The following is a 12,499-nucleotide window of genomic DNA, read 5'->3' as shown; positions in this document are numbered from 1 at the left end:
GATTGCTGGAGGGTTGTGCACTGGCAGTTAAATACTCCAGCCTGGAAATGGAACTTGTCACACGAGCCGAATCTAAGTGCAAGGGAGGCTGGGAATTGTAGGGGGGAGCCATGGACTAGTAAGTACGCAGTATTATCAAAGCCACGGTTCCCTGTAGTTATTTTTTATTCTGTCCTTAGTGCCAAATGTCCTGATCAGCTGCAGGGCCCCCTTCGAGGAGGTGTGTGCCTGTGGTGGGGAGACAAAGGGTGGGGGAGAGGGCTGCCTTGTTCCTTGGGTCAGATTGTGTTGAAGGAGATGGGGATCCCCTGATTCCCGGCAGACCCAGATGGCTTTTAGGTGCTTCTCCCGGGGCAGCTGTCAGGATCCAAGCTTGCTGCAAAGCTCAGCACACTGAATGTTCGCTTGTCTTGGCATTGGCACCCAAACTGCCTCAGCTCAAAGCTGCCACCATCAGTGACTTTGGCAGAAAGCTGACCTCTCATAAATGCCATTGAACTTTGCAATGGCCCCATTTCTACTGGGTTTTCTTCCCTTCTGGATCCATTCACCCTTGAATTGAGGGACTAAAGTAATTCCTCCCACGTTTTGTTTTGTTTTTTTTCTATGTCCCCACTTGGTAGAAACCGAGTAGTGACTCAGGGAGATGGAATGAGAGAAAGAAGGATTCTTACTCATCTATTCACCCGTTCAGTAAACATTTAGGATACTTTGTGCTAGGCTGTTTGTCAGGCGCGAGGGTCATGGAGATGAACAACGTAGCCTGATGAGGGTTACAGACAAGAAAGCAGGTCACTGGGATACTAGGTGACAAAGACATGTACAAAAAGGAAGGCATATATAGAGGAAGGCATGGTAAGCCTTGTGGTCAGGAATGGCTTTTTCCGAGGAAGAGCCCTTTGAGCTGGGTCTCCAAGGATGAGTAGGAGTTGACACTCGAAAGTAGGGGAAAGGGCAGAGGGAGCCTGGAGGAGAGGCACAGGATTGGTCTGAGGAAATGTGGGCAGTAGGGTGTGACAGGAGTAGAGAATGTCTGAAAGGATGTGAGAGAGAAGAGAGAATGGAAAGTTTCTGTGTTAGGACTCCATCAGATGCAAGGAAAAGAAGCCCAACGTGAACTAACCTATGCCAAAAGAGTACGTTTCTTGGCTCATGCAACTCTTTGAGACAAGTACTACAGCAACTGGGCCCAAGGACCAACCACACCCGGGAGCTACCTGCCCTCCTCCAGCTTTCAACTTTGCTTGTCTGCCGGCAACTCTTCCTCCACCTTCTCCTCCTCCCTCTTCTTTGAATTGTGGTAAAGTGTACATTACATGAAATACCACTGTAACCAATTTTAAGTGTAGGATTCAGTGACATTAATTATATTCACATTGTTTGTGCAACTTTGACCACCATCCATCTCCAGAACTTTTTTTTTTTTTTAAAGATTTTATTTATTTATTTGAGAGAGAGAGAATGAGAGACAGAGAGCATGAGAGGGAGGAGGGTCAGAGGGAGAAGCAGACTCCCTGCTGAGCAGGGAGCCCGATGCGGGACTCGATCCAGAGACTCCAGGATCATGACCTGAGCCGAAGGCAGTCGCTTAACCAACTGAGCCACCCAGGCGCCCTCTCCAGAACTTTTTTATCTCTCAGATTGAAACCCTGTACCTATGAAACAATCTTCTCCCTACTTTGATGTTTTCAGACCACTTGCCTCTCCAGGCTGGAACTGTGCCCAACAGCAATCCCCAGCTCACGCCTCCTAGCTTCCTCATCAGAGAGATGAGACAGTCTCTGGGTCAAGAGTGGTGAATGCCACAAGTCCAACCTGGGTCACCTCCTGTCTCCAGGTTTCTTGGCCCTCCCTTCTCCCCACCTGCTTCAGTGAATGACCTCCCCATTCACCTGGAAGTTCTCCTGCCCCGACCTGTCCTCCAACCCCCACATCCAAGTCCAGTTTACTTCTAAAGTGCTTAGAGAACCTTACCTGGCTACAGGCCTCATTATTTCTCTTGCCTGGACTTTGGCCCCAATTCCTCCATTGGTCTCTTTTGTGAAGCCACCAGCTCATGTCAATCCCTTCTACAGTTCCCATTGCCAGTCCCATCTCCTTCCATGCCTCTTAGAATAGACCCATTTGGCCTTTTTTTTTTTAAGTTATCTCTACACCCAACGTGGGGCTCGAATTCATGACCCCGAGATCAAAAGTCACATGCTCTACTAACTGAGCCAGCCAGGTGCCCCTTAAAAATATGGGACACTTCACAGGTTTGCATGTCATCTTTGCATAGGGGGCATGCTAATCTTCTCTGTATCGTTCCATTTTTATTTTTTCATTTTTTTAAGATTTTATTTATTTATTTATTTGATAGAGAGAGAGATCACAAATAGGCAGGCAGAGAGAGAAGCAGGCTCCCCGCTGAGCAGGGAGCCCGACACGGGACTCGATCCCAGGGTCCCGGGATCATGACCCGAGCCGAAGGCAGATGCTCAACAAACTGAGCCACCCAGGTGCCCCTGTATCATTCTATTTTTAGTGTATGTGCTGCCAAAGAGAGCGCCATTGGGCCTTCTTGATGTTATCTAAACATGCCCCAAATTACCAAGTTTTGTTTCCTTTGCAAATGCTGGTCCCTCTGCCTGTCATGCCTTTCCTATCTCTCTTCATTTGGTGTAATCACATGCATACTTCCAGACTCATTTCCATGGTCACAGCATCTCTTCCTCCAGTCAGCCCCGCCACCCTCCCACCTTTGTGTCTCCAGGGCACAGTGGAGATAACTCTAGTGTCACACTTATTGCTAGGATGACCACATAATTTATGGTGCAAACCCAGGACCCTTCTGAGAATGAAAGGGAATGCTGTGATTAATTGCCCTGGTTCAGCGGGTGTCAGCCGGTCTCTTCCAGGCTAAGGAGGAGGCATGGTCAGCCACCTACACCCCGCATTGCTGTAAAACCTGGCACTTAGGGCGCCTGGGTGGCTCAGTCGTTAAGCGTCTGCCTTCGGCTCAGGTCATGATCCTGGAGTCCCGGGATCGAGTCCCACATCGGGCTCCCTGCTTGGCGGGGAGTCTGCTTCGCCCTCTGACCCTCCCCCCTCTCATGCTCTCTCTATCTCATTCTCTCTCTGAAATAAATAAATAAAATCTTTAAAAAAAAAAACAAAAACCTGGCACTTAGTGTTTCCATTTACCTTGTTCGTATCTCTCAGCCCTTTTAGACAGTACTGTTATTTCCCATTTTTTAAGATGAAAGGATGGAGCTTCAGAGAGAGAAGAGACTTGTGGTCACACAGCCAGAAGTAGGCAAAGCTGGCCTGGGAAGCCAGATCATTAGATTCTAAGCCCTGGACTCTTCTGACTCTAGAGGTCATTATATACCACTACACCTGACCCTTCCAACGCCAGAGTCTTATTGTCTTATTGTCATGTGTGGTCCCTCCAGATGAAGGAGGAAGGGAGAGAAGGTGTCTTGTTCATCTTGTGCACCGGTCCTGCTGAGGGGCTAGCCTAGAAGGCCTCGGTGCATGTTTGTTACATAGGTGACTTCATGAGGATAGAACTGTGTGTCTCATCTTAAAATCTGTGTCCACCTCCACACCTAGTACCTAGCACAGGACTAGCCATGCATCTATTCATTTAATAAAATTGTATCAAACACCTACTGTGTGCTGGTACTGTGTTGGTGATACAATGATGAGCAAGAAGACAAGGTCCTTGTTCTCATGGAGCTTACTGTACAAAAAAGATCACAGATAAACATACAGGTACAAATTGGGGTAAATGCTAAGGGAAAATACTGGATATTGAGGTTTAAGAACTATTTTGGAGGTGAATTTGATAGGTTTCGGTCATAGATTTGATGGGGGACACCAAGGTGGACATGGCTATCAGGTTTTTGCTTAAAACAGAGATGGGGACACAAAGAAGAAACAGTTTGGGGAGAAACTGTGGTTGGTTTGGATGTGTGGTGCTTGAGGTGTCTGTGAGATATCTATTTGAATCTTCCCCACCTCCAGGCAGGTTAACTGATTTGCCCAAAGCTACAAGATCTTGGCGAGTAACAGAAACCTGCTTCAGCCAGTCCTAACAAAGCTGGCCTTCAGGTAGCACAGTAGGAAGAGGGACAGATGGGAGAAGGCAGAAGAGAAGCAGAGAAGGGATGTGTTCACGGAGACAATAATCAGACCTCCCAAGCTGCAGTGAGGATCGCGGCGCGAAGCCAGGGACCTGGCAGCGTTTAACAGGGCAGGGAGAGTGCGGCCCCCGCCCTACCCTGTTCTGCGCTGGGCCAGAGCATCCCCTGCAAGCGGGAACGCGGGAGGGGCTGCTGCCTGCCTGGAAACCCGAGCAGCCGGGCAGGATCGGCTGCGGGACCGCCAATCCGGCTGCGCCTGGTGGCGGCGCCACGTGACCGGCCTCCTTCCCCGCCCCCTTCTCCGGCCTTCCAGGGAAGACGGGCATCCCCGCCACCCTGCCGCCCCCGCCCCTCGCGTACCGCAGCGGCGCGGGAGGGCGCAGAGGCGAGGTGCCGGGATTCCGACGCAGTCTGCTGCGGCGCGGGGGTGCGGAAAGGGGGGAGGCGAGCGCTTTGCCGCCGCAGCGCCCGCAGTGTCTTCCGTCAAGGTCAAGCGTATCCATTCCTGGGCAACCCAGTCTCTGGACTCCCTCCCTTGCCATCCTCCGAGCCGTTCCCACCGCCGCTGCCACGAGCCTGGCCGCAGCATCCCTGGCCCTCCTGGACCACTGCCTCAGCTTCTCGCTGGGCTTGCTGCGGGGATAGCGGGGCGGGGGGGGGAGGGGGGGGGATGGGAGGGTTTCAATCCATCCTGCCCACGAGCTTCCCAGCTTCTTTTGTCATACGCACACCTCATGCTGTGGCCCTGCTTTCAACCCCGTACTGGCTCCCAGTGTCCTGTAAGAGAGCGTTAAGGCCGTTCAGAACCAAGCCCCAGGTTAACCCTTTCCAGCCCCACCGCCCCCTCGCACCAGAGACCCAGTCCCTCCGGACCCTTTGCCCTTCCAGGAACAGTCACCGCTCGCGTGCTTAAGTGACCACTTTGCTGTATCTTCTGCCTACGGTGCCCTTTGCGAACCCAGCAAATTCATGGACCCAATCTGATTGCAATAATGCAGTGGAGGGCGGAAACCGGTCCCGAAATGCCCTTTAGCAAAGGTCACAAAGAAAGCCTACAGGGATCAAGCAGGAGAAATAAGGCCAGTGGGTGAGAGCATAAGAGAAACCTGTCTAAAGGGTAGGGACCCTGCTCTCCATTCAGGCCAACATGCTCCTTGAGGGGAAATGTGAGTCCTAGGATGCCAGATATTATGAGTTTACAAGAAAAGGCACAAATCCAGATTTTCATGTGTAATCTCTCAATTTTTAAATGTTCATTTGATTTTTTAAAAAAAAATCCCTGTGGACCAGATACGGCTTGTAGATCCTCAGCGCGTGACTTCCTGTCCTAGGGAAGAGAATGGCTTTCGTTGGAAAAATACTTTGAAAAACTGTTGAAAGTGAAGGTTTGCTCTTGAAGCTCTGAGAGGCAGCTGCTGTGGAGGCAACAAGGAAGTGGACTAGGATTTGAATTTGTTCCTAAAACGACACGGGATGTTTTAAGCTACCGAGCGCCCAAGAGAATCTACCGGAAACTGGAGGACTGGGTTTGGGAAATGGGCAGGAACCAAGGGTGGGGAGTATGGGAGAGCCCTGTGGCAGCCAGCAGCCAGGCAGGGTCCCCCACCCACCAGCATCAACTACCGTGAATGATAGCAAACATTTCTTCCCATCCTTGTGGGGACTTCCTGAAGGCCTGAGAAGCACTCTGCAGAGTTTTACTTGTGGGGGTGGGGTGGGTGGGTGAGGGGGAGATAGGAGGAGAAGCACACCACCACCACCCCGCCCCCCACCCCCAACCTCTAAGGCTTCACACAGTGGGGTAATGCCTGGAATGGAAATTGGAGAGCTCCTTAGGAAGAGAGAATTGGAAACAATAGCCAAACTATGGCAACTGTCCCAAGGCTGAGGGTCTGAGGACAATGGGGAGGGAAGCAGAAGAGCGGGCTGAGGCCATCTTGGGAACCAGGTTACTCTTAGTTCACCATGAGGGTTTTTTTGTAGCTATGATGTGATCCCCTTCTCTGTCTCCCATACCTGGAAACCTTAAAAAAAAAAAGTCTCCAATACTCACTGAGGCTGCCTTGACTGGGGTGTTTGTGGAACTAGTAGAAGGGGCCAAGTTTTACATCTATTTTGGTATAGTGTTGACCAAAGAGAGTATAGGCTGAAGCCAGAGCTAGATCGGGAGAAATCAAATCGCCCAGGAATTTGCAATAATCTTGGAGAGGGCTTTGTAGTGGTTACTTGAGCTCATCCTGTGAAGATATCAAGGGGTCAGGAGGCCCCTGGCTGACATCTAGGTGACAATGAAGAACCAGCTACAATTTACTGAGTGCTTGCTTGTGCCAACCACTATGCTACGTAAATACATTGTCTCTGTTTTCCCCGCAGTGATTGCGTGAGAGGGTCATACTCTCTCCTACGAGACTATCATCATAGTGCCCATTTTACAGATGAAGAAATTAAGGCCCAGAGAAGTGAAGGGACTTGCCCAAAGTCACAGAGATAGAAAAAGTGGACTGGACCTGCTCTCCAGCCGATCGCTCCCCGCAAAAGAAATTGTCATCGTGTTGGCACTTAACCATGCACACGGTGGCTGCTGAGTACATGTTAAATCAATTCATCTAAGGAAGGCCAAAAGCAGTGCCCTCAAGTCTCAGATCTCTGTGCCCTCGGGCAAGTCATACACCCTCTCTAGGCCTCGGTTCCATCTGTGGAATGGGAATTATAATACAGACCTCAGGACTATCGTGGGATTTACATGAGACCAAGTCATAGAATTTCTGTAACTTGCCATACAACCAGCAGCTGTTGTTGCTGCTAAAGATGATGATGGTGGTGGGGACAGAGGAAGGAGCAGGGAAGGAAACCAGGATCTGGAAGTACCAGCCCTGTATCAACTCAGACGCGAAATTCTCAGGAGGCCCTGCCAGTTGCTAAGACGACTGTGTCTTCATTCGTTCGTCATTGCTGGAACACCTACTATGTGCCAACGCTTGATCTCATTTCATTAAAAACCCTGTCTCAGTGTGCTCCCAGCTCGGGTGGCTGTGCTGAGGACAAGGCCATCCTCACCCGCAGACACGGGCCGTGTGTGAGTCCCGGGAACCACTTCTGGTGTGGTTCCGGCGCTGGCAGTGGATGGCACTGAGCACGTCTCCTGGCCTGGCCGCAGGGTGTGCCCAGTCGGGGCTCCCAGGGGCCCCGAGCTGAGTCTTCCGTGCAGCAGATGTCCCAACCCCCCCGCACCATCTGTGACGGCACCAAGCCTGCAGCACGTACCGCACCATCTACAGGACTGCCTACTGCCACAGCCCTGGGCCGGCCTCCACCGGGCTTCGCTCCGCCTGCTGCCCTGGCTGGAAGAGGACCAGCAGGCTCCCCAGGGCCTGTGGAGCAACAATATGTCAGCCACCATGCCAGAATGGACAGAGCGATGTACAGCCAGGCCGCTGTCACCACCCTGCAGGATGGCAGGGCGACACCTGCCAGACAAACGTGGACGAATGCAGTGCTGGAGGGGGCACCTGTCCCCCGCACTGTGTCAACACCCCGGGTAGGTACTGGTGCCAGTGTCGGGAAGGGCACAGCCCATCTGCGGATGGTGTGCTCTGCCTGCCCAAGTGAAGGCCTCCCATGGTAGCCCCGAACCCCACGACAGGGATGGAGAGTGCGGAGGCTTCGGTCAAGACTGGATGCGCTGGAGCAGAAGCTGCAGCTGGTGCTGGCCCCACTGCACAGCCGGGCCTCGAGGGCCCTGGAGTACAGGCTGCCTGACCCCGACAGCCTCCTGGCTCACTCCTTCCAGCAGCTGGAGAGCATCGACTCCCTGAGTGAGTAGATGTCCTTCCCAGAGGAGCAGCTGAGGTTCTGTTCCTGCAAGAAGGAGCTGTGACAGGCCTGGCCCAGGTCCCTGGCTCTGGCTACTGAGAGCCCGTGCCCACTGGGCTGCCTAGCACCCCTGCACCCCTGCCAGTGGGCCCATGGCTGAGGGAAGGTACGAGGGTCCTGCTCGCTGCGCAGCATGTTGGGGGGGCACCTCTGATCTGTGTCAGAATAAAATGAGGGTTCAAGGCAGGGAAAAAGCTCAGTTTCATTATGAACAGATACTCAATTAATTTCATTTTACAAGTGAGAAAATGAGGTTAGAGAGATGATGTGACTTCCCCAAAGAGAACACAGCTGGAAAGTGGCAGAGGCAGGATTTGAACTTGGACCTGGGTGGCTCCCAAACCTTGTTCTTTCTGCTTTCTAGTCAGTCTTTCCTCCATTCACCAGAACATTTATCAAGCATCAACCAAGTGCTAGGCCTTCTGCAGGGGCAGGGGATACAAGACCCAGACAGTCTGAAAGAAGTTTCCAGGTCAAGTTGGGGAGGTAGACAACTCAGTGGACACTCACAGTTCAGCATGACAAGCTCTCTGCCAGGGGGAGAGAAGAGGGGCTGTTGCCTTAGATTTGCCTTTCTCTTTGGCCCATGGACCCCTGAGGCACATCTCAAACTTGCCAAGCTGTCTCCAAGCCCCCTGCTCTAAAGTGAGGAGGAGACACACCTTCATCCCTCCTCTCTGGGTGAAGGGGATTGTTGCAGTAGGAACAGACAATAATCAACAATCCTCTCCAAAAGAAATCCCTCCCAAGCAGCCTCTCCTCTGTCTCTGTGTCTCTGTCTGTGTCTGCCTAACACACACACACTCCGTGATGACAAGAGGTGGGTGATGGGTTCATGCGGGTAGAACCAGTTTCTCCAGCCTTAGGCATGCCCTGCCTGGGTGGTCCTCGGTGTTTGTTGCCTCTACTCTAAAGGCAAAGTGACAGGACACTTGCATTTAACACCCTGGGACACATGCATTAAAAAGAAATCAGGAAGGGACACCTAGGTGGCTCTGTCGGTTGAGCATCCAACTCTTGATTTCAGCTCAGGTCTTGATCTCAGGGTCGTGAGTTCAAGCCCCACGCTGGGCTCCATGCTGGGGAGCCTACTCAAAAAAAAAATCAGGAAGGAAAGTCACCCAACCATCAATAGTGATTATCTCTGGGGTAAAGTTACATGTAATCTCTATTTTCTTCTTTTTACTTATTTTATTTATTTTATTATTTGTTTGTTTGTTTACAGGGCACCTGGGTGGCTCAGTTGGTTGAGTGTCCCACTCTTGATTTCAGCTCAGGTCATGATCTCAGGGTCCTGCTCAGCCCAGTCTGCTTGTCCCTCTCACTCTGCTCCTCCCCCAGCTAGCACTCTCTCTAATAAATAAATAAATAAATAAATAAATAAATAAAATCTTAAAAAAAATTTTTTTTACCATGGACTTACTATTTTTGTAATCAGTAAAAATATAAATGAAACTATCCTCTATTTTAACAATTATGTGTGGCCTCACAGGTGTGGGAGGGGGTCTATTAGAAGCAATCTCACAAGGGGCTTTGCCCTGAGCACAGCTGGGACTGGACAGGACATCACCGAAGGGAGAGGGGAGGAAGTGAGAGGTCATCGAGGATTAAAAACAAGAGCCACTGTTCCTGAGCCTAGCTTCTTCACAGCCCTTGATGTGCATATCTAATTTAACCCTCAAAGCCAGATTAGGAGATAAGCTAATATTTCACAGCTGAGGAAACCAAGGATCCATTTTATAGAACCCTCCCAGTGGCACAGAGCTTTTGTATTCCCAGCTCTTCACACACACACACACACACACACACACATCCACACTAGTACTGTGCAGAGAAGCAGGTGAGGTGAAATCATTGCCCCGTTTTCCATGTGAGAAAATCAAGGCCAGAGAGGAGACTTGTTCAGTGTAGTCCCCTGAGAAGTGGGGGCACTCCTAGAATCCAGGTCTCCTTTCCCTTTTCTGGCAGTCCTCCTTCTTCTGCTACCTTCTGCCAATTGCGGAGGCTTCCTTCTCGAAACAAATGACTCAAGGTAAATTGCTGACTGGACTTCCCCTTTCAGAAAACACAGGAAGTCTGTGTTGTTTGTAATTGTGGGAGAACAATTTCAGGTCTGTTACTAAGTGGGTGGGGCCACATAGAGGATCGGGTCCTGAAGGGGCGGGGCTCCCTGCTGCCTGGGCTGGCAATAGATGCCCCCATTTTTCCTGAGGGTCATGTGAGTGTGTCTGCCAGAGTCCGCCCGAAGTCCCATCCCAAAAAGCTGACTTAACTATTATGGAATTTAGAAAAATGAGCCCAGGATGGGGGGAGGCTCAACAACAACAACAACAACAATAATAATAATAATGGTGATGATGATGATAGCTCACATTTATGGCACATTAACCTTTGTACCAGGCACTCTGCTAAGTGGCTGATACACGCAAATTCATTTGAGCCTCATAACAGCCCTAGAAAGAAGATTCTATAGCTTTGGAGCCAAAAAAATTGGATTCAAATCACAACCATGCTGCTGCCCAGCCGTGTGACCTTGGGGAAGTTATTTATATTCATTCAACAAATATTTTTGAGCACCTACACTCACCACACACTATGTGCCACACACCGTTCTGTGAAGAGAACAAGGATCCCTGCTCTCCTAGTGCTGAGATTCTACAAGGGGAAGCAGACGAACTGAAAACACAGTAGGTTTTGTGAGAAGGTATAAAGGCTAAGCAGGGTAAGGATAAGGAGTGCTGAGGTGTGGAGGGGTGGAGAGGGGGTCCAAGGTTAAACAGTGGTGGCAGGGAAAGCCTCACCGAGAAGGCGATATTTATGTAAAGCCTTAAGGAGTTGAGGGAGTTAGCCACGTGGATAACTGGGGGAAGTCTTTTCCAAGAAGGAACAACAGCCAGGGCAAAAGCTCTGTGTGCCTGGTGGGTTCAGAGAGCAGCACGAAGGCCAGTATGGCTGGAACAGAAGGAGCCCGGGAGAGAGTCCTCATAACCCCAACAACGCTCCAGTCGTTCTTTCTCATACCACGCTTTGTGCGTCCTTCCCCTCTCTTCTCATATTTGTGATTGTTTTATTTATTTGGGTGTTTGCCTATTTCTCGTTTGTTTCCTCACAGCGCTAGGCTCCTCATAAGCAGAGGTCATGTTAGTCTTGTTCAGTGCTCATCACCGAGAACCTAGGAAGCGCTTAATACTAGTTGAATTAATGAATTAAATCCATTCCTCCATCCATCTAGTCGTATTTATGATGGAAGCTCCCCATCACGTATAACACTATTCCTCAGGGCACCTCATTCGGAGTTCTAGTTCACAATATTAGGAACAGAGGTAGTAGTTAAGAACGTAGACTCTGGGGCCAGACTGCATGGCCGGTCCAGGTTTCACTACTTACTAGCTGTGTGATCTCAGGTAAGTTAGGAAAAAGAACCTCTCTGTGCCTCAGTTTCCAAACCTGGAAACTGGCATCATAATAGTATCTCTCTCCAAGACTTGTAAGCATTTGAAGTCATGCCAGGTGGATAGTGCTTTTACATGTGTTGGCTGCTGGTGTTTTCCCCTATGCAGACCAGCCCTGGGAGCCAGGCCTATAACCCCTTTCCTCCCGTGCCAGATCCCCAAAGGAACGAACCCGCGAAAGGCAACGGGCGCCTGCAGAGCATCCAGGCTGCCTGTGTGCTAGCAGCTGGGGGGGCTCTAGCGTCTCTATGGAGTAGCATTCTGGGGAGATGTTCCCTTGCTGTACCGCCTCCCAGACTGATTCTCTGGCCCTTTCCTGCTAGACACTCTAGAGCGGACTCTTGTTTACAGTTGAGCACGTTAACTGGTAAAGACATCAATACTGAGTACCTACTTCTATGCCCGGTACTTTACGTTTATTATTTCATTCACTCCTTATACAGACCTGAGAGGTAGTTATTAATAATCCTCTTTTGCAGATGAGAGAACCAACTCAGAGAGGTGAAGTGACTTGACTAAGGACGCACAGCCAATGAGTGGCAGAGCCAGGGTTCGAGCTCTCGTGCAGCTCCCCATTGCTCTCTCTCCGCATTGCTCTGGCAGGATTTTCTCCTCCAGCACTTGCGGCTGTCTGGGAAGACAGCCCACAGCTCAGCTCTGCCTAGAAGGAAGAAATCATGGGAGTGTGTCCCTCAGCCAGAAAGATAGACAGGCCCGGGCTGCCTGGGAGGAGCTCCGGCACCGGGAGGGGACCTGACTGCTCCTTGCCTGGCTCAGTACTTCAACGCGAGAAGCCCTCCTCCCCATTGCCCTGTAAGCCAGAGACATTTTCGCTCTGAAGTCTGAGCCCAACTGTCACCGGGTGGCCTGATTCCTGTGGAAATGTGGAGATGGGAAACATCTGGGGCTCCTGCAGTTGCCAAGCAACACCCAGCTCCTCACTCACTAGAAAGAGTCAAGGAGGCTGCCGATGCTGTCAGAGATTGGAACTGATGCCCGGAGGCCTTGATTCTGGTTCTGACTACAATGTGATCTTGGGCAAGTCCC

At 50.8% G+C, this 12,499-nt stretch overlaps 1 non-coding gene and 1 pseudogene across 1 annotated transcript; one reads left to right on the top strand and one right to left on the bottom strand.

The window, feature by feature from the left end:
* Positions 1–2,233: 2,233 nt before the first annotated feature.
* LOC118518488 (U6 spliceosomal RNA) lies at positions 2,234–2,336 on the bottom strand. The gene has a single exon (XR_004908649.1). It is a non-coding gene; the product is annotated as a U6 spliceosomal RNA (small nuclear RNA).
* Positions 2,337–6,935: 4,599 nt separating this feature from the next.
* Positions 6,936–8,004, top strand: LOC118518481 (epidermal growth factor-like protein 7 pseudogene; annotated as a pseudogene).
* The last annotated feature ends 4,495 nt before the right edge of the window (positions 8,005–12,499 follow it).

The sequence above is a fragment of the Halichoerus grypus genome, chromosome 5 (assembly GCF_964656455.1).
Source record: "Halichoerus grypus chromosome 5, mHalGry1.hap1.1, whole genome shotgun sequence".
NCBI classification, from domain to species: domain Eukaryota; kingdom Metazoa; phylum Chordata; class Mammalia; order Carnivora; family Phocidae; genus Halichoerus; species Halichoerus grypus.
The sequence above is the reverse complement of the archived record's forward strand: the minus strand, read 5'-3'. Positions and strand labels throughout refer to the sequence as shown.